A 26,394-nucleotide genomic window follows, 5' to 3' on the forward strand; every position below is an offset into this window, starting at 1 on the left:
AAGTTTATGAAGATGTCCTTCAAGGCATTCCAGGAATAATCCGACAAAGAATACTAGGAGAAATTCCAGCACGGACTTCTGATGAGTTCCTGGAGTAATCCCTGGAGAAACCTCTGGAAGAGTTCGTGGACTCAATCACGTACAGCTCTTTTCTGGAGCTGAACCTGAAAATATGGTGTATGAAAAACTTGTGGTATACGAAAAAATCACACTATCTCCCATATTTAGGGTAAATGTCATCGATTACCTTCTATAATACCATTTGATGTTCATCATGTATATCAATTGGAATTTTTCGAAGATAAAGGGTGTCCACGATGAAATTGGCACACAGAAAATATTGTATAACTTTTGATTGCGTTTGCCAAAATAGCTAATTTTTTGACCATGAATAGTATATTATGTGTAGCTAATTTTCATTAAAATCGGTTGAGTATTGGCGGAGATATCTTTGAAACAAGGGAATTGCAACTTGAGAATCTTGTGCAAACAAACATTTTGGAAAATATCCCTTTTTTGCCGTTTCAACCCTGGCGCCAAAAATACTGAACCGATTTCAATGAAAAATTTTAATTTGTCAAAATTTCATCCAAGTTATAGCCATATATGTCGCACTATGTCACAATAAGCAGATGTGGTTTTTGGTATAGTGAAATTCAAACTGCTCTTATTTTGAAAGTACTCAACAAAAAGGCTGAAATTTTCACTGTAAACAGTTTAACACAACAATTTTACACTGCCAAAGTTTTATAAAAATCGGGACAGTTGTTATCACAGGGACATCGAGAGAACTGGCAACACGGTCGTGTCAAAGGCATACCGCGAGCTACCGGTCTATGCGTGATGTACACAATTGCCCAACGTCATTCCACCAATTAGACACACGAGGTTCATTGTTCTGTTAAAAAGTAAATTTGTTAATCCTAGTTAAACCTACGGTGAATTTGTTAGTTAATTATTATAGTCCTACATACTAGCTTAACTTAAAAAGAACTAAAGCTAGAAAGGTAATATGTAAAATACAACGTAACATGCATTACTTACAATCGATATTTACAACATAGGCTTACATCTATTCGAACACACGGGGCGTTGATTGAAAGGCCATTGTAAAATTAACAAAGCGCCACTGAAATGTAAGTAATATAACCCTAAACTCTACTAAAAAACTAATTGTAATAAAATTACAGTTTGAAGCATCGCAATATAGCTGTTCGAAATCAGTGTGCGGTCTTTCATTTCTCGGCGCCAACAACAGTGTTACCAGTTCTACAGTCAAAATATGGCATGCAGAACTAAAAATGGTCAAAAAGTACCTAAAATTTACCTTGAAGCGATTTGAGCTTTGGATATTTACTAGAAAAAGTACTGAACCGATTTCGATCAAATCTTTACCACTTAATTGATACTATGTTAAGAATATCGAGTGACATTTTCAAACGTTTTGATGAGGTTACAAAAAAGTTATAGCCTAAGCAATTTTTTGAAATGGGTGCCCAAATGATCTCATTTTATGATATCGGCAATAACTGCGCCAATACTCAACAGATTTTAATGAAAAGCGACCAGACATGAGAATATCTACGTTATAAAAGTTACCGTTAGAAGTTCGAGGTTGGTGTTAAACAAAAAGCTATATCCGAGGGTAGTTTACAGTTGGAATCAGGTGATCAGAATTTTAAGGAGTTCCAACAAAACCCAGTAGCTCGTCTAATGCAAAATGTATTCCTAATCCCCTCATTAGAACCTATAGGCGTTGGCCTGCTAAAGATTTCCCACGAGCCGCCAGATTCAGTGGTGAACTACTTGGAACAGCCTAGAAGGTCCGATTTATGGCCCCCGTCTACCAAGTGAGCCGCCCGAAGACCAGACTGAGAGCCCACAACCTTGTAGGACCCCGTCGACCACGTTCATCAAGACCGTTTGGTGCCCTCCGAAGTCCTCCGGAGCCTGAGAAGACGTCCTGGGCCCGTCGACAACCCAAAGCCCGGGTAGAACGTCCGGAACCGCTCCACGTCCTCCACAACTGCCGGCCGCATCGATTACACGTAACTTCAAATAAAACTTAAAAAAAACAGTAGAGTGTGTTTTCATGGACCCTTGACCAGATTACGCCGACCCTAAGAGCCTACCACGCCCAGGTTCATCATGATCAACAAAACTGAAACCAAATTGAAGATGAGAGCAGATGCAGGTGACTTGTACTGCACTTCGACCTATTTCGAGAATGTTTGTTCATACACTGTGATGCATAATTGATTAGACAAACGCTAATTTCCATACAAAATGGCAAAGTTTGAGATGCTGTTACTATGGTTTGCTTTGATGGATTGAGCTCAATTTTTGATGCGGAACTACCAATATGCTGAATTTCACGAATACAAAGTACAAAAAGTTTTTGTTAACAGATCTGGGCGTGACGAGGCGTTTAAAATGTGCAAAAGTAATCGGACAGCGTATCCGCCAAAGTAAGCCATATGTTGTATCATCTTAAACTTGACCATTTTGTAGGAAAATCGGCGTTTGTCCGATCAATTATGCACCACAGTATACATTAGACTGGCCGTAATACAAAAATGTCGAAAAATTGCACGGGGCACCCTCTAGAATCGTGCCTTTGGTTGAGAAGAGCAATCTGTGAAAATTTCAGCTCAAACGGTTTAAAACTGAGCTGGCGCAAATGAGTTGAAGGTTTGTATGGGATTTTCAGTCCAAATACATTTATGGGAAATTGGATGACCTCCAGTCTCAAGCCAAAGAGTTTGATTTGGCTCATAATTGAAAGAATGGTAGTTGATACCCTAAGGAACAACTTTGTAGAAGACCATATAATGATAAAACTTAATTTAGTTGCAGTTTCAGCTAACGAAAAGCAAGATGAGGACATCTTCCCCTGTTTACTCTCGTTTGTTACATGTAGCACGTGTTTGCTGTTCGAAACTTGCGCTCAGCATCATAGGCGGCTGTAGGTCATCCAATTTCCCATATATTTGGACTGAAAATCCCATACAAACCTTCAACTCATTTGCGCCAGCTCAGTTTTTAACCGATTGAGCTGAATCTTTCACAGATTGTTCTTCTCATCCAAAGGCACGATTCTAGAGGGTGCCCCGTAAATTTTTCCAACTTTTCTTTCTCGCCATACAAATGTGGGCTGGTCTATACATCCTGAGACCGAAGCATTCTAATGGATGTGCACTCAAATGAGAATTTGTAGACGAACTTTTGTCGTCACTCTTTGCATCTAAAACTTTCTGACCCTGCTCAATCTGAAAACTTTTAAGTTTTCACATTCACAATTTAGCCGAGACTTTATGCCATTTCAGTGGTCGCCCTACCCCCAACCAGCCACAGACCCTCCAACACTCGCCGAAGTGAAAGATCGCGGTGGCAATCGGCCGACAGCAAAGTCGTGATATATCTTGACAAACACTGTAAATTATTGCAATCTGATAGCAGCGATCTTGCTGTGGCAACAAGCTCCACCACAGATCCTCTGTGCGGTCGAATCAACATCGGCAGCAGCAAGAGCAGCAGCAGCAACAACAACTAATGCAGCGTGGTGCCTGTGGTGGTGGTGACGGGCGAACAAATAACTTCTCGCTTTCGGGCTTGAACTCCGCGAGCCCCCATGGATCTATAACCTTTGGCGGGCGCGCGCACTTTATGGCTTAGCCGTTTAAGTTCCTATTTATTATAAGGTTCGAGAATTCTTGACTTATTTACCAGAGAGACTGCATTTTTTTTTCGGGATTTTACTTATTGATAACACGTTTTACTAATTAACAAAGTTATTAGTATTGCATCTAGGTCAATATCAAACCCTTTGGGATCAAATGGGTTCCCTCTTGTGGTGAGTTTTGAATGTTTGTTTTACGATCAGTCCCCTCAAAGTGCCCCTAGGTTATAGCTTTATGCGGTATAGATCGGATCGTTTATCGAGATATATTGTAAGGTACGTGTAATGCAGATCGAAATCGGCACCTAGGACATGGGCTGGGCTGCTGCTGCCAGTAAAATGGGATGAATTAGAGTGTGGGCTGGGAATGGGCTGAGTCAAATCAGAAAACGTGCTTTCGGTATGAAATACGCGAATTCCTTGGGTGATTTACGGCCGGGCCTTTCGACGATTGAATGTAGGACATTTTCAACCACTGATGTCATCGAACTTCGAAGTACTCTACAAGATATCGAGAATCGTCGGGCAGTGATAAGACCTCAATCATTTGAACAAACTTCGGAATTCGGTCAGTTTTATTGACACAGTAGTGCCCAATTTTAACAAACATCTGATAAACTTCTACGGGCAGTCCAACGACCTGATCTGAAACGTAGGTATGTACGAAGTCATGCTTGTCACAAGGTACATAGTTCAATAAATATGTTCGAAGGCAAACGCATGTACGGGAATGTCCACGACGAAATGGTAAACAAATTAATCGTCGTCCGTTCGGCGTTCGCTCGATAAAATATCGATTTTCTCCAGTCGACCGTCTGGCCTCTGCTGCACAATGGTACAGGGATCAATATTTGATGACCAAAAACCTTCGACATTACACCCCGCTTTTTATGTTGTTTTGTATCTAACTTAATCTAACACAAACGCAGCATATAGTAAAAATAAAATTAAATATTAAACATGGAACAAGCTCACCAAACTTTGTAATGAAGTGGGTATAGATAGATCCCTCAGGCTTCTCATGGGTATCCGAGGAGAAGATTTAAGAGGCATTGAAGGGGTGACAAAAAAGTGCTACTTCATGACTTATGAGGATGTTTTATACACTCAAACCTCCAATAAGGTAGAATCAATTAAGAGTAAAATCTATTAAGGTCCCTCCATTTAGGTACGTTACCTAAATGGAATCTGATTGTGTTCAGAGCAGTTGAAGTGTTTTAAATTAGGGAGAGGGTTGGTTTACGGAAACTAAGTAGCAAGTAGAGTTAAGAGAAGTTTAGGGCGTGCTCAGGGGGGGATCGATAGGGGAACGGGGGCTGGTTGTTACAGTTTAAAGTTTCTTAAAATCTTTCTTGAAGATAAGTCATTGAATCTACATGCACAACTGAATGAATGAATGGAAGTCATGCTTACGCAGCCTCATGCATCTGTGTGCTGACAAGTGGTATGTTTCAATGTTTGCTTAAGAACAAGCGTCTTGAAATCCCGCTTCAAAAGTACATCAGAACTTCAGACGCACAAATCTCAAGAAGCAAGCTTCTCGGACCATAAAAACGCCCATAACTCATGCGTAACGCCTCTGAAACCCGCTAAAAAATCTCTAAAGCTTCATGAAATGCCTTCAAAATACCCTCGGACCGCATGTGACGCATCTGAGACCCTAAAAACCCCAAAAACACCTACATAACGCCTCTGAAACGCCCCTTAAATCCTCTGAAACTTTTAAAAATTCCTTTGAAGTCCCCCTCACATCGGATCCCATGTAACGCATATGATACCCTTCGAAACCCCTCGAAAATGCCCCTGAAACCCCCATGCAACACCTCTGATCCCCCCCCTCCTGAAACTCCTTTGAATGTCCGCTGATACCCTGCATGACCCCCTTTAAATCTCCAGGCTACTTGTCCTTTTTAGACTTCTTTGCAATCTTCAAATCCATTCTACTTAGGCAGCCCCGAATCATTACCTTAATGGTGGTTTCGATTTACTGTTGAGAGGGGTAAAGGGGTGAACTCCTAAACTAACAGTGGTACATAGCTGAATAATAGCTTATTTGGCCAAAATTTTTAAAATTAAGCTCAAGAACGGTTTGTGTAGTTATTGTTCAGCAAACAGTCGAAAGAATCGCGGATGAAATTGAAGAAGGTACCAAATGATTTGCCAAAAACCGTTCCCAAATAATCTACGGAATGATTTTCCAAACAAAAACCCTGTTGCTACTACCCTGAATCACCCTTGAAACTTCACTGGATCTCTTTGGAAATTCCCTGAAAATACCTAAAATCTATATGGGATCCCCCATGAAATCCCCTCCAACCTCCTAAAACCAATCTGGAACTACCCTGAAATCATTGAATCCCTGTTGAACCCATATAAAGCTTTCTAAAATTTGTTGAAGTACACTAAACCCTTTTGAAACGCCCTGAAATCGCTGAAGCCCTTTTAAGCTGTAACCCTCTTGAAAAATCCTTGAAACTTCCTTAAAACCCCCATAAAACCCATTGAAACTCGTTTAAAAGCCGCTTACAGCCCTTATAAACCCCCTTTGAAACCCACTCAGGACTTCTTTAAACCATCCTTTCTAAATCTTTCTGTAGCTTCCCTAAAAGTTTACAGACTTTCCATAAACCCTCATTCACCCTTAAACTTCTTAAGACTTCCATGATACTTAAGATTAAACTCTCATAGAACTCTCTTGAAACCTTCATGGGATCCTCCCGAAACCACTTTAAAATCTCTCTGATTCTCCGTGAACCCCCGAAAACCTTTATCTCGTCCTATATTCCACTGGTTCTCTGATTCTCTGATCCCCGGTATCTCTGTTCCTATGGTTGTCTGATCTTCAGCTCTTCAGGTCCACTGGTTCAATTGTTCAATGATTCTCTGGTCTAATGATCCTAAGCTTTAGATCTCTAGGTCACTCATTTTTCGGTATTCGGATCGTGTGATCCTTTAATCTTTTACTCTTCCTGTCTCCTCTGTCTTCTCTGGCTTCTCTGTGTCTTCTAAATCTTCTCTGTCTTCTCTGTCTTCTCTGTCTCCTCTGTCTCCTCTGTCTTCTCTATCTTCTCTGTCTTCTCTGTCTTCTCTGTCTTCTCTGTCTTCTCTGTCTTCTCTGTCTTCTCTGTCTTCTCTGTCTTCTCTGTCTTCTCTGTCTTCTCTGTCTTCTCTGTCTTCTCTGTCTTCTCTGTCTTCTCTGTCTTCTCTGTCTTCTCTGTCTTCTCTGTCTTCTCTGTCTTCTCTGTCTTCTCTGTCTTCTCTGTCTTCCCTGTCTTCTCTGTCTTCTCTGTCTTCTCTGTCTTCTCTGTCTTCTCTGTCTTCTCTGTCTTCTCTGTCTTCTCTGTCTTCTCTGTCTTCTCCGTCTTCTCTGTCTTCTCTGTCTTCTCTGTCTTCTCTGTCTTCTCTGTCTTCTCTGTCTTCTCCGTCTTCTCTGTCTTCTCTGTCTTCTCTGTCTTCTCTGTCTTCTCTGTCTTCTCTGTCTTCTCTGTCTTCTCTGTCTTCTCTGTCTTCTCTGTCTTCTCTGTCTTCTCTGTCTTCTCTGTCTTCTCTGTCTTCTCTGTCTTCTCTGTCTTCTCTGTCTTCTCTGTCTTCTCTGTCTTCTCTGTCTTCTCTGTCTTCTCTGTCTTCTCTGTCTTCTCTGTCTTCTCTGTCTTCTCTGTCTTCTCTGTCTTCTCTGTCTTCTCTGTCTTCTCTGTCTTCTCTGTCTTCTCTGTCTTCTCTGTCTTCTCTGTCTTCTCTGTCTTCTCTGTCTTCTCTGTCTTCTCTGTCTTCTCTGTCTTCTCTGTCTTCTCTGTCTTCTCTGTCTTCTCTGTCTTCTCTGTCTTCTCTGTCTTCTCTGTCTTCTCTGTCTTCTCTGTCTTCTCTGTCTTCTCTGTCTTCTCTGTCTTCTCTGTCTTCTCTGTCTTCTCTGTCTTCTCTGTCTTCTCTGTCTTCTCTGTCTTCTCTGTCTTCTCTGTCTTCTCTGTCTTCTCTGTCTTCTCTGTCTTCTCTGTCTTCTCTGTCTTCTCTGTCTTCTCTGTCTTCTCTGTCTTCTCTGTCTTCTCTGTCTTCTCTGTCTTCTCTGTCTTCTCTGTCTTCTCTGTCTTCTCTGTCTTCTCTGTCTTCTCTGTCTTCTCTGTCTTCTCTGTCTTCTCTGTCTTCTCTGTCTTCTCTGTCTTCTCTGTCTTCTCTGTCTTCTCTGTCTTCTCTGTCTTCTCTGTCTTCTCTGTCTTCTCTGTCTTCTCTGTCTTCTCTGTCTTCTCTGTCTTCTCTGTCTTCTCTGTCTTCTCTGTCTTCTCTGTCTTCTCTGTCTTCTCTGTCTTCTCTGTCTTCTCTGTCTTCTCTGTCTTCTCTGTCTTCTCTGTCTTCTCTGTCTTCTCTGTCTTCTCTGTCTTCTCTGTCTTCTCTGTCTTCTCTGTCTTCTCTGTCTTCTCTGTCTTCTCTGTCTTCTCTGTCTTCTCTGTCTTCTCTGTCTTCTCTGTCTTCTCTGTCTTCTCTGTCTTCTCTGTCTTCTCTGTCTTCTCTGTCTTCTCTGTCTTCTCTGTCTTCTCTGTCTTCTCTGTCTTCTCTGTCTTCTCTGTCTTCTCTGTCTTCTCTGTCTTCTCTGTCTTCTCTGTCTTCTCTGTCTTCTCTGTCTTCTCTGTCTTCTCTGACTTTTCCATCTTCTCTGACTTCTCTGTCTTCTCTGTCTTCTCTGTCTTCTCTGTCTTCTCTGTCTTCTCTGTCTTCTCTGTCTTCTCTGTCTTCTCTGTCTTCTCTGTCTTCTCTGTCTTCTCTGTCTTCTCTGTCTTCTCTGTCTTCTCTGTCTTCTCTGTCTTCTCTGTCTTCTCTGTCTTCTCTGTCTTCTCTGTCTTCTCTGTCTTCTCTGTCTTCTCTGTCTTCTCTGTCTTCTCTGCCTTCTCTGTCTTCTCTGTCTTCTCTGTCTTCACTGTCTTCACTGTCTTCTTTGTCTTCTCTGTCTTCTCTGTCTTCTCTGTCTTCTCTGTCTTCTCTGTCTTCTCTGTCTTCTCTGTCTTCTCTGTCTTCTCTGTCTTCTCTGTCTTCTCTGTCTTCTCTGTCTTCTCTGTCTTCTCTGTCTTCTCTGTCTTCTCTGTCTTCTCTGTCTTCTCTGTCTTCTCTGTCTTCTCTGTCTTCTCTGTCTTCTCTGTCTTCTCTGTCTTCTCTGTCTTCTCTGTCTTCTCTGTCTTCTCTGTCTTCTCTGTCTTCTCTGTCTTCTCTGTCTTCTCTGTCTTCTCTGTCTTCTCTGCCTACTCTGTCTTCTCTGTCTTCTCTGTCTTCACTGTCTTCACTGTCTTCTTTGTCTTCTCTGTCTTCTCTGTCTTCTCTGTCTTCTCTGTCTTCTCTGTCTTCTCTGTCTTCTCTGTCTTCTCTGTCTTCTCTGTCTTCTCTGTCTTCTCTGTCTTCTCTGTCTTCTCTGTCTTCTCTGTCTTCTCTGTCTTCTCTGTCTTCTCTGTCTTCTCTGTCTTCTCTGTCTTCTCTGTCTTCTCTGTCTTCTCTGTCTTCTCTGTCTTCTCTGTCTTCTCTGTCTTCTCTGTCTTCTCTGTCTTCTCTGTCTTCTCTGTCTTCTCTGTCTTCTCTGTCTTCTCTGTCTTCTCTGTCTTCTCTGTCTTCTCTGTCTTCTCTGTCTTCTCTGTCTTCTCTGTCTTCTCTGTCTTCTCTGTCTTCTCCGTCTTCTCTGTCTTCTCTGTCTTCTCTGTCTTCTCTGTCTTCTCTGTCTTCTCTGTCTTCTCTGTCTTCTCTGACTTCTCTGTCTTCTCTGACTTCTCTGTCTTCTCTGTCTTCTCTGTCTTCTCTGTCTTCTCTGTCTTCTCTGTCTTCTCTGTCTTCTCTGTCTTCTCTGTCTTCTCTGTCTTCTCTGTCTTCTCTGTCTTCTCTGTCTTCTCTGTCTTCTCTGTCTTCTCTGTCTTCTCTGTCTTCTCTGTCTTCTCTGTCTTCTCTGTCTTCTCTGTCTTCTCTGTCTTCTCTGTCTTCTCTGTCTTCTCTGTCTTCTCTGTCTTCTCTGTCTTCTCTGTCTTCTCTGTCTTCTCTGTCTTCTCTGTCTTCTCTGTCTTCTCTGTCTTCTCTGTCTTCTCTGTCTTCTCTGTCTTCTCTGTCTTCTCTGTCTTCTCTGTCTTCTCTGTCTTCTCTGTCTTCTCTGTCTTCTCTGTCTTCTCTGTCTTCTCTGTCTTCTCTGTCTTCTCTGTCTTCTCTGTCTTCTCTGTCTTCTCTGTCTTCTCTGTCTTCTCTGTCTTCTCTGTCTTCTCTGTCTTCTCTGTCTTCTCTGTCTTCTCTGTCTTCTCTGTCTTCTCTGTCTTCTCTGTCTTCTCTGTCTTCTCTGTCTTCTCTGTCTTCTCTGTCTTCTCTGTCTTCTCTGACTTTTCCATCTTCTCTGACTTCTCTGTCTTCTCTGTCTTCTCTGTCTTCTCTGTCTTCTCTGTCTTCTCTGTCTTCTCTGTCTTCTCTGTCTTCTCTGTCTTCTCTGTCTTCTCTGTCTTCTCTGTCTTCTCTGTCTTCTCTGTCTTCTCTGTCTTCTCTGTCTTCTCTGTCTTCTCTGTCTTCTCTGTCTTCTCTGTCTTCTCTGTCTTCTCTGTCTTCTCTGTCTTCTCTGACTTTTCCATCTTCTCTGACTTCTCTGTCTTCTCTGTCTTCTCTGTCTTCTCTGTCTTCTCTGTCTTCTCTGTCTTCTCTGTCTTCTCTGTCTTCTCTGTCTTCTCTGTCTTCTCTGTCTTCTCTGTCTTCTCTGACTTTTCCATCTTCTCTGACTTCTCTGTCTTCTCTGTCTTCTCTGTCTTCTCTGTCTTCTCTGTCTTCTCTGTCTTCTCTGTCTTCTCTGTCTTCTCTGTCTTCTCTGTCTTCTCTGTCTTCTCTGTCTTCTCTGTCTTCTCTGTCTTCTCTGTCTTCTCCGTCTTCTCTGTCTTCTCCGTCTTCTCTGTCTTCTCTGTCTTCTCTGTCTTCTCTGTCTTCTCTGTCTTCTCTGTCTTCTCTGTCTTCTCTGTCTTCTCTGTCTTCTCTGTCTTCTCTGTCTTCTCTGTCTTCTCTGTCTTCTCTGTCTTCTCTGTCTTCTCTGTCTTCTCTGTCTTCTCTGTCTTCTCTGTCTTCTCTGTCTTCTCTGTCTTCTCTGTCTTCTCTGTCTTCTCTGTCTTCTCTGTCTTCTCTGTCTTCTCTGTCTTCTCTGTCTTCTCTGTCTTCTCTGTCTTCTCTGTCTTCTCTGTCTTCTCTGTCTTCTCTGACTTTTCCATCTTCTCTGACTTCTCTGTCTTCTCTGTCTTCTCTGTCTTCTCTGTCTTCTCTGTCTTCTCTGTCTTCTCTGTCTTCTCTGTCTTCTCTGTCTTCTCTGTCTTCTCTGTCTTCTCTGTCTTCTCTGTCTTCTCTGTCTTCTCTGTCTTCTCTGTCTTCTCTGTCTTCTCTGACTTTTCCATCTTCTCTGACTTCTCTGTCTTCTCTGTCTTCTCTGTCTTCTCTGTCTTCTCTGTCTTCTCTGTCTTCTCTGTCTTCTCTGTCTTCTCTGTCTTCTCTGTCTTCTCTGTCTTCTCTGTCTTCTCTGTCTTCTCTGTCTTCTCTGTCTTCTCTGTCTTCTCTGTCTTCTCTGTCTTCTCTGTCTTCTCTGTCTGCTCTGTCTTCTCTGTCTTCTCTGTCTTCTCTGTCTTCTCTGTCTTCTCTGTCTTCTCTGTCTTCTCTGTCTTCTCTGTCTTCTCTGTCTTCTCTGTCTTCTCTGTCTTCTCTGTCTTCTCTGTCTTCTCTGTCTTCTCTGTCTTCTCTGTCTTCTCTGTCTTCTCTGTCTTCTCTGTCTTCTCTGTCTTCTCTGTCTTCTCTGTCTTCTCTGTCTTCTCTGTCTTCTCTGTCTTCTCTGTCTTCTCTGTCTTCTCTGTCTTCTCTGTCTTCTCTGTCTTCTCTGTCTTCTCTGTCTTCTCTGTCTTCTCTGTCTTCTCTGTCTTCTCTGTCTTCTCTGTCTTCTCTGTCTTCTCTGTCTTCTCTGTCTTCTCTGTCTTCTCTGTCTTCTCTGTCTTCTCTGTCTTCTCTGTCTTCTCTGTCTTCTCTGTCTTCTCTGTCTTCTCTGTCTTCTCTGTCTTCTCTGTCTTCTCTGTCTTCTCTGTCTTCTCTGTCTTCTCTGTCTTCTCTGTCTTCTCTGTCTTCTCTGTCTTCTCTGTCTTCTCTGTCTTCTCTGTCTTCTCTGTCTTCTCTGTCTTCTCTGTCTTCTCTGTCTTCTCTGTCTTCTCTGTCTTCTCTGTCTTCTCTGTCTTCTCTGTCTTCTCTGTCTTCTCTGTCTTCTCTGTCTTCTCTGTCTTCTCTGTCTTCTCTGTCTTCTCTGTCTTCTCTGTCTTCTCTGTCTTCTCTGTCTTCTCTGTCTTCTCTGTCTTCTCTGTCTTCTCTGTCTTCTCTGTCTTCTCTGTCTTCTCTGTCTTCTCTGTCTTCTCTGTCTTCTCTGTCTTCTCCGTCTTCTCCGTCTTCTCCGTCTTCTCTGTCTTCTCTGTCTTCTCTGTCTTCTCTGTCTTCTCTGTCTTCTCTGTCTTCTCTGTCTTCTCTGTCTTCTCTGTCTTCTCTGTCTTCTCTGTCTTCTCTGTCTTCTCTGTCTTCTCTGTCTTCTCTGTCTTCTCTGTCTTCTCTGTCTTCTCTGTCTTCTCTGTCTTCTCTGTCTTCTCTGTCTTCTCTGTCTTCTCTGTCTTCTCTGTCTTCTCTGTCTTCTCTGTCTTCTCTGTCTTCTCTGTCTTCTCTGTCTTCTCTGTCTTCTCTGTCTTCTCTGTCTTCTCTGTCTTCTCTGTCTTCTCTGTCTTCTCTGTCTTCTCTGTCTTCTCTGTCTTCTCTGTCTTCTCTGTCTTCTCTGTCTTCTCTGTCTTCTCTGTCTTCTCTGTCTTCTCTGTCTTCTCTGTCTTCTCTGTCTTCTCTGTCTTCTCTGTCTTCTCTGTCTTCTCTGTATTCTCTGTCTTCTCTGTCTTCTCTGTCTTCTCTGTCTTCTCTGTCTTCTCTGACTTTTCCATCTTCTCTGTCTTCTCTGAGTTCTCTGTCTTTTCTGTCTTCTCTGTCTCCTCTGTCTTCTCTGTCTTCTCTGTCTTCTCTGTCTTCTCTGTCTTCTCTGTCTTCTCTGTCTTCTCTGTCTTCTCTGTCTTCTCTGTCTTCTCTGTCTTCTCTGTCTTCTCTGTCTTCTCTGTCTTCTCTGTCTTCTCTGTCTTCTCTGTCTTCTCTGTCTTCTCTGTCTTCTCTGTCTTCTCTGTCTTCTCTGTCTTCTCTGTCTTCTCTGTCTTCTCTGTCTTCTCTGTCTTCTCTGTCTTCTCTGTCTTCTCTGTCTTCTCTGTCTTCTCTGTCTTCTCTGTCTTCTCTGTCTTCTCTGTCTTCTCTGTCTTCTCTGTCTTCTCTGTCTTCTCTGTCTTCTCTGTCTTCTCTGTCTTCTCTGTCTTCTCTGTCTTCTCTGTCTTCTCTGTCTTCTCTGTCTTCTCTGTCTTCTCTGTCTTCTCTGTCTTCTCTGTCTTCTCTGTCTTCTCTGTCTTCTTACCATCAATTATATATTTATTTATTTATTTATTTAGTTTGGTTAAATCATCTGACAAAATGTCTTGAAGTAATATTATCAAAAGTAATTTTACTAACACTTACAACAGTAGTCAATGAAACTATAGACAACCTAACATAATGCACATAAAAAAAGATTCGTAAAAATAACATAATTAATGCAGCTGTCCATCCTCTTCACGAAAACTCCTGGAGATCCGCTGTTTGAAAGTATCCTTAGTAATATTGAAGTCGAAGGCGTAATGAAATTCATTGAATGGTGCTGCGACGTATCATAAAGGGTCATGCTGTCCATTTCCAGTTGATCGGAGAGGGAGATGTAGGAAATTCCTGATTCGCAGAGGCCTTTCTGGGGCGTAGATTGAAAGATTAGCCAAAATTTCCGGTGAATCTTCTATGTCTTCTCTGTCTCCTTTGTCTTCTCTGTCTTCTGTGTCTTCTGTGTCTTCTGTGTCTTCTGTGTCTTCTGTGTCTTCTGTGTCTTCTCTGTCTTCTCTGTCTTCTCTGTCTTCTCTGTCTTCTCTGTCTTCTCTGTCTTCTCTGTCTTCTCTGTCTTCTCTGTCTTTTCTGTCTTCTCTGTCTTCTCTGTCTTCTCTGTCTTCTCTGTCTTCTCTGTCTTCTCTGTCTTCTCTGTCTTCTCTGTCTTCTCCGTCTTCTCTGTCTTCTCTGTCTTCTCTGTCTTCTCTGTCTTCTCTGTCTTCTCTGTCTTCTCTGTCTTCTCCGTCTTCTCTGTCTTCTCTGTCTTCTCTGTCTTCTCTGTCTTCTCTGTCTTCTCTGTCTTCTCTGTCTTCTCTGTCTTCTCTGTCTTCTCTGTCTTCTCTGTCTTCTCTGTCTTCTCTGTCTTCTCTGTCTTCTCTGTCTTCTCTGTCTTCTCTGTCTTCTCTGTCTTCTTCTCTGTATTCTCTGTCTTCTCTGTCTTCTCTGTCTTCTCTGTCTTCTCTGTCTTCTCTGTCTTCTCTGTCTTCTCTGTCTTCTCTGTCTTCTTGTCTTCTTGTCTTTTTGTCTTTTTGTCTTCTTGTCTTCTTGTCTTCTTGTCTTCTTGTCTTTTTGTCTTCTTGTCTTCTTGTCTTCCTGTCTTCTTGTCATGATTCTAGTATTGGAATAGAATATCCTTCGTTTTTCTGTTTTGACCACCAATAAGTTGGCTCCCGCACCATTGTACATCGCAGCCGTCAGGCAACATGTCAGCTCGAATCCAAATACAGAAGCCAAAAAGTGATCAAATTGATTAATTTACAACTCACCTGCATGTGTGCGCTTTTCTAATGCCGCTCTCTTGGTATGAAACCGGGCCTGAGTGGTGTTGCGTAGCCACAGCCACAGCCAACAACTGCGCGCTACCGCCGAGATTGGAAACGCAAAGCAGGCCATGTTCGCTCCATCGCTGCCGCCGCCGCCACTGTCTATGCCTACTGCGTTGCTGCGATCGGTGGTGGTGCTGGTGGGAAAAATCGCTCAACACATGTTCAATTGCTGTTAAATACGGCTATAAATTTAATTAAGCCACCGTTGTACGCACGCGTTCTGCCAGCCAGCAGTCAGTGTGATCTATAGGAGGCGATCGTTTCAGCGCAACGAGAGACTGGCGAAAAAAGTGCACCCGAAGAAATTGCTCTCGATGGAGTGTTATTTAAAGCCGCCGCCGCTTGCTGACCAGGCCAGCCACGCCAAAGATCTGAACCGTTTTCAATTGCCCGCGCAAGTGATGGAAAGTCTTACGGGAAAAAGGTTTGCGTTAGGCCCGCCACGGCTTACATATACGGATGGAATTTCGCGAGAGGCAGACGAACAGTCATTAGCTGCAACGCAACGCCGGCTATGAGCGCGATTGATGAACGGATTGACCAGCTGACTTAGATATTTTTCTGGTCGGTCGGGCGGGGAACTGACCTACGGCTCCGGAACGGGTTGAGCGGGAAGGTGCTCTATGAATGACGTAAAAGTGCAGGTGTTCCATAAAGCTGCGTCCAGTGCAGTTATTGATTGCGCTTGCGGAGCTTTGAGCGAACAGAACTTACTTAAGATGAACTAATTTCATCAGGTATATCAGCAAAATACAGTTTGAGAAACCGGTTTTTATAGATGCTTTCAACCATTGAAACTAATGAAAATTTAAAAAAATCATAGACACTTCCTTCAGGTTCCACCGAGATTTGAACTCGGATCGCAGGATTCAAAGTCCTGAGTGCTAACCATTACACCATGGAACCTCTATACCGTGCCATGCATTATAAACAATAAAATTAAGCTTTCATCCGTTCACCGGTTTGCATATTGATAAGTGAAACGCTGCCACCATGCCAAAAGCGGGAAACGAATGTTTACCTTCCTCCAATCTATCTGTGCCGCTTGTGGGCAATCAATCGATCGCATCCACTCGAAACTCTTCACATCGTCACCGTAGTCAGTCCCATAGCAAACGCAAGGCTTGCTTGGGAAGATCCCGTTTTACCATCATCGGTCGCTGATGACGATCGCTCGAGCTACACAGCTACACATTTATGGCCTGCTTTTCGTACGTTTGGTGTCTACCACTCAAGCCCACGGCGTCTTCACGCATCGCGGTCTACTTTGATGATGGTGGTGGTTGATAATTTGTCGTCGGGGTTAGACGAATATTTTGAACACTTGTGTCCACAATGAGGCGAAGCACACAGAAATGCACTTGTTTGTCGACAGCTCGGTGATTAGGTCATACCACATGTGAAAAGTTTGGTTACTCTTTGGGCATCGTCCAGGAAAACCAGACGTGCATGAGGCCGTGCTTGAAATACTGGTGATAGGCCGTGGTGTGCCAGTTATAGCTGCTTTGCTCTAGTCTAGATGAATCATGAAGACTAAGTGCTTTTAGTAAAATGTATGATACGTAACTTACATATTCACGTAAACCAATATCTCGTAAAATCCAGATTAAATCTGGAAACCATCAAATTCGACCTAAAGATCTGAGTCGTACATTAGTGTTAGCATTGGGTGTGTACGACTAAAACCAAAGCAAAACCTTAAGCGTAACTAAATCTATTTGATGTTAGCTATCCGTATACATTAAACTGCTAAGTTAATGCTTTTAGTCGATGTTTGCTTGAAAACATTACATTTGCTCTATGTCCCCATTACTTTCAAAAATTGAAAAATAATAATAAATCCAAGACATTTCGCTTCGATAGTACGTACATAAAAATTTAGCTCTATTTTAATCTCCAAATGTAGATATGAATTACCAGGGTATTCCAACCAATAGTGGGCCCCTTAGTAGCTGAAAAATACTCTGATCGTGAAAACAGTAGGATATCCCAATTTAATTGCCTTTGTCAACGGGTGCGCAACAGCTTCTATGTATTTCCTACACATTGCGAACAATACCCATATGAAAAAACAATATTTTTCATGGAATTAGTAGGTATTACAAATCTGTCTCAAATTATCCTACAGTGGTCCTCCCGCGGTCTACTACATATTGGGTTGTTGGGATCTAATATTGGGCTTGTCCATAAACTACGTAGACTTTTTTTCGGTCATCTCAGACCCCCCTCCCCCCTCGTAGAGTTTTGTTCATACAAAATTTTCGAAATTTGTATGAAGCGTAGACTTTGGCCAGACCCCCTTGTCCCCCTAAGAGTCTACGTAGCCTGCTATGGGACCTGGTATTCACGGCATTTCTGGAGTATTTGCCGTACGGTGAAGATCTGGTCCGTTGTCGACCGGCCGTCGATGAAACCGGCTTGGTAACTTCCCACGAACTCATTTGTTTTAGGTGACAGACGACGGAAGATGATCTGGGATAGCACTTTGTAGGCGGCATTCAAAATGGTGATCGCTCGAAAGTTCTCACACATTAACTTGTCTTCCACTCCTCTGGTAGCTGTTCGGTTTCCCAGATCTTGACTACTGCAGACAGGTGGCCAACTTTCCCGGGCCCATCTTGATGAGTTCTGCTGCGATACCGTCCTTACCAGCCGCTTTGTGGTTTTTGAGCTGGTGGATGGCATCCTTAACTTCCCTCAGCGTGGGAGTTGGTTCGTTCCCGTCCTCTGTTGCACCAACATAGTCATTTCCTCCACTGCCTTGGTCCTCCGTGCCCACATTCTCTTCGCCATTCAGGTGCTCGTCGAAGGGCTGCTTACACCTTTCGATCACCTCACGTTTGTCCATCAGGAGGCTCCCGTCCTTATCCCTGCAGATTTCGGCTTGCGGCACGTAGCCGCACATTCACATCGCTCCACATTCTGTCGGGTTCCATGCTGCAGCATTACCGCCCGCGCTGCATCCTTCTCCATCAGAACCACTCTGCACTCCTCGTCGAACCAATCGTTTTGTCAACTCCGTTCTACGTACCCGATAGTGCTCTCGGCTGCGTTGTTAATGGCTGCTTTTACTGTACTCCAGCAGTCCTCTAGAGGGGCCACATCGAGCACACCCTCGTCCGGCAACGCTGCCTCGAGATTCTGCGCGTATGCGGTGGTGACATCCGGTTGCTTCAGTCGCTCTAGATCGTACCGGGGCGGCCGCCGGTACTGTACATTTGTTAATAATGGAGAGTTTTGGGCGCAGTTTAACCATCACCAGGTAGTGACCAGAGTCGATATTAGCGCCACGATAGGTCCTGACGTCGATAATGTCGGAGAGGTGCTGTCCGTCAATCAGAACGAGGTCGATTTGAGATTCTGTCTGCTGTGGTGATCTCCAGGTGTAACGATGCGGGAGACTGTGCTGGAAGAAGGTGCTACGAATGGCCATGTTCTTGCAGGTGGCGAAATCGATGAGGCGTAGGCCATTTTCGTTCGTCAGCTTGTGGGCGCTGAACTTTCCAATCGTCGGTCTGAATTCCTCCTCCTGGCCTACCTGAGCGTTTAGGTCCCCTATGCCTATGATGATCTTGACGTCGTGGTTTGGGCAGCGGTCGTACTCGCGTTCGGGCTGCGCGTAAAATCCGTCTTTGTCATCATCAGTGCTTCCGGAGTGAGGGCTGTGCACGTTTATTATGCTGAAGTTGAAGAATCGGCCCTTGATTCTCAACCTGCACATTCTTTCGTCGATCGGTCACCAACCGATCACGCGACTCTGCATGTCGTCCATCACTATAAAAGCTCATGTGTGTTGCCGCAGCTCTGGTAGATGGTATGATTACCTCTAAACGTTCGCACCATAGATCCTGTCCAACACACCTCCTGCAGCGCTGCGATTCCGAACACGCGGTCCTTCAGTATATTGGTGAGTATGCGGGTGCTCCCGATGAAGTTGAGAGATCTGCAGTTCCACGTACCGAGCTTCCAATCGCAAGTCCCTTTCAGGGGTGTAAGGTCCCACCCTCTACGCCCACCCAAACAGGCCCACCTGCGCGCCATCTACTGTTGGTTCTAATTTGTAAACATCCTTTGTTTAATGGTTTTATAAACATCAACATTAGCACAAACATCAGTGTTTTTCTCTCAATTTAAATGCTTATGATCAGTGTTTTCGGTAATTATCGATATTTCTTGAGTCATAGTGTTGAATTATCCTTTCATTTGAGAAAAACAATCGCCCAGGGAGATTTCAATTTTTAGCCGATATTCGCTCTTCAAACAAAGCAACAACAGAAACAAGCGAGAATAAAGGCTAATATCTCATAATGGTGAAAACAGAACACTGATTTTTTCGGAATGATATTTTTCAATCTAATATGCTGAATATTGCAAATATATGCAAATCACATCCTGACTTGCTTTTAGCATGATGAAACGGTATTAAATTTAGTTTTGTAATCGTAAATTAAACTTTTCTTTTTTGGTAGTTACGTCTTTTTACTGGTTCTAAAACATGATACTCTGAAAGACGGCTTGCGGTTGAAATTACTATTCTGAGGGTCAATTTAAATACACAACACCACTAAATTTGTGCAGACTGAGTTTCGTTTCAATTCAACAGACTAATGCTTTCAATTTTACCATGGACCCGATTTACAATTTAAAAAAAGTTTCTCTTGGCAGCCGGATTCGAACCAAGAACCTTGAGATCACCAGGCTCGTACGCTACCACTCGGCTATCGAACCGGTTGTTATAAGAGGAAATAAAACGCACACAAAAATCGTTTGTCAGTCCATGATCGCGTTTTACCATGGTAAATTTAAAAACATTTTTGTGCTGGTCATTACTGCAAGCCGCCTTTCAGTGTAGAGGATACACTATATAACATATTCGCATACAACGTTTTTGGTTTGACACATATGCATTAGGAAAAAAATTAAACTCACATGGTTTCTGGTAAAAATGTCAAAATTAGCTTAAAAAACTGTTTTTTTCATTGATTGGTTTTTATTTTTGAAATAACTCAAAAACAGTAGGCTGTGAAATTTTAACGTCCGAGAAAGAGTTGTTTATTTTGCCAAAATAAACCACTTTGCCCAAGACGCCAAATCTCTAGGACGTAAAACAAAGAAGTTATTTGGTGGCGCCACCTATGCGGACGAGTTGCGAACTACTACGTTTTTATCAATGGATGCCCCTACTATGTCAAACAACTTTGTCAAGGACACCATGTGTCAGAAATGCTTCGTTTTGGAGTAATTAATTTAGTTCCACTAGATTGCGATTCTGTCCCTTAGTGCATTGCACAGTGGTCCACGAACCAGATTTACGAGGAAAGATGCATTCAGCGCCTTCAAATGAGTTTTTTGGCAAATATGGTCTTCTACAAAGTTGTCCCTACACTGAGCCAACTCTCCCAATCACAGTTATATGTCAATCATATATTATTGCACTATTGGAATATCATATGAATCTAATCTAAGGTTGAAAATGGGAAGTGAGAGTTATATGCGACGCATGTGGTATGAGTCTCAGGTTGCCACGATACTGTTATATGTCATGCATTTTGCTTCTATCATGCGGGCTGGATGCGCCAATGTATATGCAACTCCAATAATATCCTTCACATTTTGAAAAAAAGTTCCCTCGGCTGGAGCGGGAATCGAACTCACAACGCCTAAATGACCGACGCCGCTAGCCGCACGACCACGAAGCTCACTTAATGAAATTGCGGAATTCTGCAAAACATGTTCCACTTTATCTGTCAATGTTGCTTTTCCACCCGGCCAAAGTTATATGCACAGCTGATGTATCGACCGTGTTATGTGCATATGACTCCGATATGCGCAAGTGTCATTTAGTTTCATTCGAAGGCTTTTCAATCGGAACTGTTAATGATATGATACGTATAACGATTCATTTGAAGTGAACGTGTCAGACTAGGGGTGAAATGTATGTGTAGTGTCTGATGAAAAAGGCTCTTAGAATTATTTCAGTGTAATAATAAGGCCCTCTTTAAATGTGCATAAAAATTAGGGTGGTCCATATTTTCAAAAAAAAAAAATGGTAATCAAACTTTTTTTATTTGCAAAAATAACTGTATACATTCTTGGGGAAAGTTGTAGATCTAATTTTGAGCAAGTTTGCTGACGACACTTTCTATGTAGCTTTAAAATTGACCGATCTAGAGGTATTTTTCTGAATTAGCTTAGGGTGGTTCAAGAAAATCCGGTTTTTCGGCGTTAACTTTTTCAGTTTAGAGTTTTCATCAAAGTCGCCCAAGAAACACTTGTAGAGCATATGAAGACGCGTCGTTTCGTGCGCTGAGATGGTTGTTATCTCTTTTGGTTCAAAAGTTACAGGCATTTTTCCTAAAAAATCAAGGGTATTTAAAAAGGGTTTATGGTGGGTTGAAGCAAACATAAAAAATATCTTTTGCTCGTATTCAAAAAAAAAAATGTTGTTATAAAACATATAAAAAAATTAGAGGGGTGTTATTTTTGTAACTCAAGTGAAAAATACTAGAAAAGTGCCTATATTTTCTAAAAAATTCTTCAATATCTTTTGAACGGAATGACGTAGCAACATTCTCAGCGCACGGAAATGCGCGTTTTTGCAAGCTCTAAAAGTGGTTCTTATGCGACTTTGACGAGAAATTTGAAACAAAAAAGATAAAGCAATAAAACGATTTGTTCTAGCGTCACCCTATGAAAACTATGGGAAAATGCTCCAAATTTGGTCAAAACAGTTTAAACGCTTTATCTTTTTTGTTTCAAATTTCTCATTAAAGGTGCCTAAGAACCATTTTTAGAGCTTTAAAAAACGCACATTTTCGTGCGCTGAGAATGTTTCTACGTCATTCCGTTCCAAAGATATTGATGATTTTCTAGAAAATATAGGCACTTTTCAAGTATTTTTCACTTGAGTTACAAAAATAACACCCCTCTAATTTTTTATATGTTTTATACAGTCGAACCTCCATGAGTCGAAGTTCCTTGACTCAATATCGACTTATGGAGGCAATCTTTTCCATAATGAAAAATAATTTATGGGTTACTATGATGGTTCCTTCAAAATGCCTCCAAAAGAATTTCTGTTCCATTACTCGATATTTCCATAAGGCGATGGTCCCTTCAATATCGACTTATGGAGGTTTTACTGTAACAACATTTCTTCTTTTGAATGCGGGCAAAAGATATTTTTTATGTTTGCCTCAACCCGTCATAACACCTTTTTAAAAAACCTTGATTTTTTAAGAAAAATGCCTGTAACTTTTGAACCAAAAGAGATAACAACCATCTCAGCACACGAAACGACGCGTCTTCAAATACTCTATAGGTGTTTCTTGGGCGACTTTGATGAAAAATCGAAACGGAAAAAGTTAACGCCAGAAAACCGGTTTTTCTTGAATCACCCTAAGCTTACTCAGAGAAATACCTCTAGATCGGTCAATTTTAAAGCTACATAAAAAGTGTCCTCAGCAAACTTGCTCAAAATTGATAGATCTACAACTATTCTGAAGAATGTATAGAGTTATTTTTGCAAATAAAAAAGTTCGGTTACCAATTTCTTTGGGCCACCCTAATTTGCATGTACAGGTCGGACTCGATTATCCGGAGTCGGGTTCTGGTGCTTTCCAAAAATATATCTCCAAAACGGAATGCTGTAAAAAGTTAAAATTTTGACTGATTACTAATCAAAGTTGGTTTGACAATATGTCAAAATTTCAGCTTTGAAGAACATTCCGTTATCCAGATATGTGTTTGAGAAGCATCAGTACTCGACTCCGGATAATCGAGTCCGACCTGTATATTGAAAAGAGGGCCTTATTTTTAGGAACCACTTTGTAGAAGACCATTTTAATCTAGAAAATCATTTGAAGGCACTGAATGCATCTTTCCTCGTAAATCTGTTTCGTGAACCATTGCGCATTGGTATCGGTGCGCATTCTTCTCTTGTTGATTTTTCGGTGCTAGTCTTTTTTACGGCTGGCTCGCAGGGCCTGACACCAACCCACTAACCCAGGGAGCTATGCTTATCTTCCCGGAAGCTACAGGTTCTGCATTGGCATTTCCTCCAACTACAGTGCTAAATAGCTAGGCTCAAGCGCTAGTCTTCGCCGGGGGTTGTGTTTTTAATGGGCGCCCAGGAGATAATATTTTTCCTGAGCTCCCAACCCCGCGGTAATGGGAGCCGGCTTTAAACTGAGCTTCCTGGTTTAACGAATTACATCAGATGCCTGGTATCGCTGCCAACCTGGAGAACCTATCCCGAAAAGTTGTTCCAGTCAGCGTTTCCAACAGGTAAGTAATTGAGGATTTTCATAATGTTTTCAGACAATGGTCAGATGAATTTACCCACCGATTACACGGAAAATGACGCCCAATGATCAAACCAATCTTCTTTCGGATACTGAAATCGGAGGAGTTTGGAACTACACCGCTTTAGGGTCGGTTTTCGGGTCAGATGTTCGATAATGAATCGATGACAATCAGAACCTGAAGTCTCTTTTCTTATTTTCAAAACTGTTTTCACTCGAGGACAGTTGCTCTTGCTCAAGTATGGTTATTTGAAGATAACTACAAGAGCCTTTTAAAACTGACTTTAAGGTCAGTAGATCTTGTTGTGTGTGTGGTTTTATGAATTGATTCCCAAGTGTTCTTGAAAATGTTTTCAAAACCATTGATTGATAAAGTATAGTTGTGCTCAGCAGAAACTACGATAAGATCAGCAAGGTTATGCAATGCTTTGATAAATCTATTATAATAACAAATAAAACAAAATAGAATCAAGATTGTTACTTGAGAACTTAACAACCCATTCGATCTATCGTTGAAGCTCTAAAAAGGTTAACGGTAATCATCAATATGATTCATTGTATCATTGTTCTATGATCCTGTATATGATACTTAACACAAATATTAACCGTAGTGTGGCCAGCAAAAAAAACACCCGTAGAAGGCCGGCAGGGTACCCGGGTACCCACGAAATGGAAATGATTATATCTCGGCGATTTTTCCACCGATTTTAAAAGTTTTTGCCTCATTCAACTAAGAAACTCATTATCTATCGAGATCATATTTGGTTGGACCGGTCCGATCATCATAGGTACTGGGAAATCCGGATTTCCGGATCCATGTTTTTATACAATACAATATACGGGATTTTCGGTAGGTTAGTAGCAATTTCGGTACCAAGCATCGTAAAATTGCTTTGGCATATTGTATCTGACCGGCCTGGAATAATAAAACGTGTTGACTTTGAAACTGTGATTTCGGAACACGCTTCCCGTAGGGTCATGGTTGACCATAAACACTTTAAGGTATCCTAGCCTTAACAATGTGGGTTTCTATATAGTATAAGGACATGCTCCCAAAAATATGGATTTTCCGACAACCACGGTGATTAGATCGATCTAACCAAATATTTTCCCGATAGATGATGAGTTTCTGAGTTGAATGAGCTAAAAATTTCCAAAATCGATGAAAAATTGACGGAGATATGATCATTTCAATTTCGTGAGTACCCGGGTACCCTGTCGGCCTTCCACGTAATAAAAAAAGGCAGGAGCCCCTCCCCCTGCTGCTCCTCACTTTAAAATTCGGTCAACCCCATTAATAGATGTATATTCACGAGTTCTAAGATCTAACAGAGTTTCAACATCCTAGTCTCAATAATCATTAAAATATCGAGATTTGAAATTGAAAAAGGTACCCGGGTACCCTGCCGGCCACATAAGTGTTAAAAAAAAAAAATGATAACCTTTGCCATTCATGAATGATATGGTTTTTTCGGGCCACGTTCACCACGATTTTTCTCGGAAATTCATCAAAAGATTCCATAAAATCCACAAAAAAACACTTAAGGTCATATAAGATCATAAGGTAGCACACCTATTATACTTTATACCCACACAATTGAACGTGATCGCGCCTCTGCTTGTAATGGTTCTGACATGTAATTATATCAATAAGTTTAAGAATGTGAGCTAATACTTTAGGGTAGCGCACCCAGAAATCGCCCACACCCCAGTTTTCGCCCACGTACTGGATATTTTTTATTTTAAATACATTAAATCTGTTTTTGAATGATTAATTTTAATGACAATACATAGTTTTACATTATTCTTAATCAAAAACCTAAAATTGTAGCATCACATTCTGAAATTGATTCGTAAATCGTATGCTTAGACAAACCATGCTAGACCAAGCCCTCAGCATATGTTAAATCACTAGAAATGCCATACATGAAAATAGGCATAAATGTATATATTGAAAGTGTTTATCGATATATTTTCGTTTATAACGTTGAATATCAATTTAATTATATTTTAAAAGCTCTTTTAAACGGAAATGTTGTGATTAAATTCGCGAAATTCTATTTAAATCAGATGGCGAAAACTGGTACTCGAATTAAGACGCTGATCCATAATTCGCCCTAGGCGAATCTTCATATACTGTACTTCTCATACCCGCTGAGCCAGTTTTCGACCCTCTTGGGCGAATTTTACCGAAAAGCTGTTATTTTTATGAAAGCGGTGATAAGGCCTAAACTTGCTTTATTCTAGTTCAAAATCGTTTATCTGGTAGGTATTTTGATAAGAAGGTGGAAGGGATATATTGTTAAGCAATCCCGCATAGAAAAATACCAATTGACATAAAATCCAAACAAGGTTAGTTTTTCTCATGATGTTTATTGTTGAACGATGTAAAATCATATGCTGACGACCATAAATTACAATTTAGGCAAACCATATCAGATAGTGGCAATATGTTATAGTAGCCAAGTATTGTTGAGCTATATGTAGATGCAAACTCGTTTGTAATGTAAACTGTTTCGAGAAGGTAGCAAAATTCTTGGCGTTCATCCAAAATTTGTTATTTTTTGCGATAGAGTCCCGCTACCATGTATTTCTTTGTTTCGTCTGAAGTAAAAAGACCCAATTCCTAATAAAAAAGCATAAATTGAAGCTTGTAATATTCAAACCTGATCGCTTGATGCGCTGGTTATCATGCATTTCACAACATAACAATTTCTGAAACAAAAGTTTGATTCTCGCTCAAAACGTAACGCGTAAAATGTGTCCAATATGATGATCAGAAATATTTCCTCCTTTGGATCATTTTTCTTAAGCCTTCAGTACACGCTTTGCCAAGTGTGCAAACTTTTCCGCACGCATAACCCAGCAGGCCAAAAACGGTCGCAACATTGACAAAACATTGGAAATGTCAAGCGTTTACTTCGATGTTTTAGTTTTGCAATTGAAGGGATTAGTAGGCGCTGAAATTGTAAATATTTTTGCCAGATTTTTCCTTCTTTTTGTTCTTTAGAGTTATTAATAGTGCAAAAAGTGACATGATCACTCAAGTTCATCATTCCCTTTTCGACCAAAAGGCATTCGGCCAAACGGCAATCGGCCAAATTACCCTTTTGGCCAAATGGCGTTCGGCTAAACGACATTCGGCCAAATAATATGAAACCAGGTCACTGTGTTGTGTAAGAGGCAATAAATGGAGAATGCTACAACTCAAAATTCAGACTACTTCTGATATAGTACTCGATTGTGTCTTATTTTTGAAAAAAAAATGCTGCACCGGTTCATTATGATAATTGTTCAATGGAAAACAAATTTCAAATCAAATAAGGCCAAAAATGATATAAACAAAAGATGGAAAATTAACGGAAATAGAAGTAATTCTATCATGTGGGAACCCACGGTACCCATGGCCGGCTATTTGTGGTGTATTTTCTTAACTGGTAACACAATAGATACATCATTTTGACGTCATACATTAATGTTTTAGTTCATCTGCAGATAAATTACATTATCTTAAGCATCAAAACATGTAAAGAATGTTAAAACAATAAGTTTTTAAAGTGGGCGAAAACTGGTTCTAATGGTGGGCGAAAATAGGATCAAGGCGGTCGAAATTGGGGACCTTGAGGTCGTTTTTTATTAAACCATT

General features: G+C 41.5%; 1 non-coding gene across 1 annotated transcript; it reads right to left on the minus strand.

Moving 5' to 3' along the window:
- Positions 1 to 15,279: 15,279 nt before the first annotated feature.
- Trnaq-uug (transfer RNA glutamine (anticodon UUG)) lies at positions 15,280 to 15,351 on the minus strand. Its single transcript has one exon. It is a non-coding gene; the product is annotated as a tRNA-Gln (tRNA).
- Between the last annotated feature and the right edge of the window lie 11,043 nt (positions 15,352 to 26,394).

Source organism: Aedes albopictus, chromosome 2 (genome assembly GCF_035046485.1).
Source record: "Aedes albopictus strain Foshan chromosome 2, AalbF5, whole genome shotgun sequence".
NCBI lineage: Eukaryota > Metazoa > Arthropoda > Insecta > Diptera > Culicidae > Aedes > Aedes albopictus.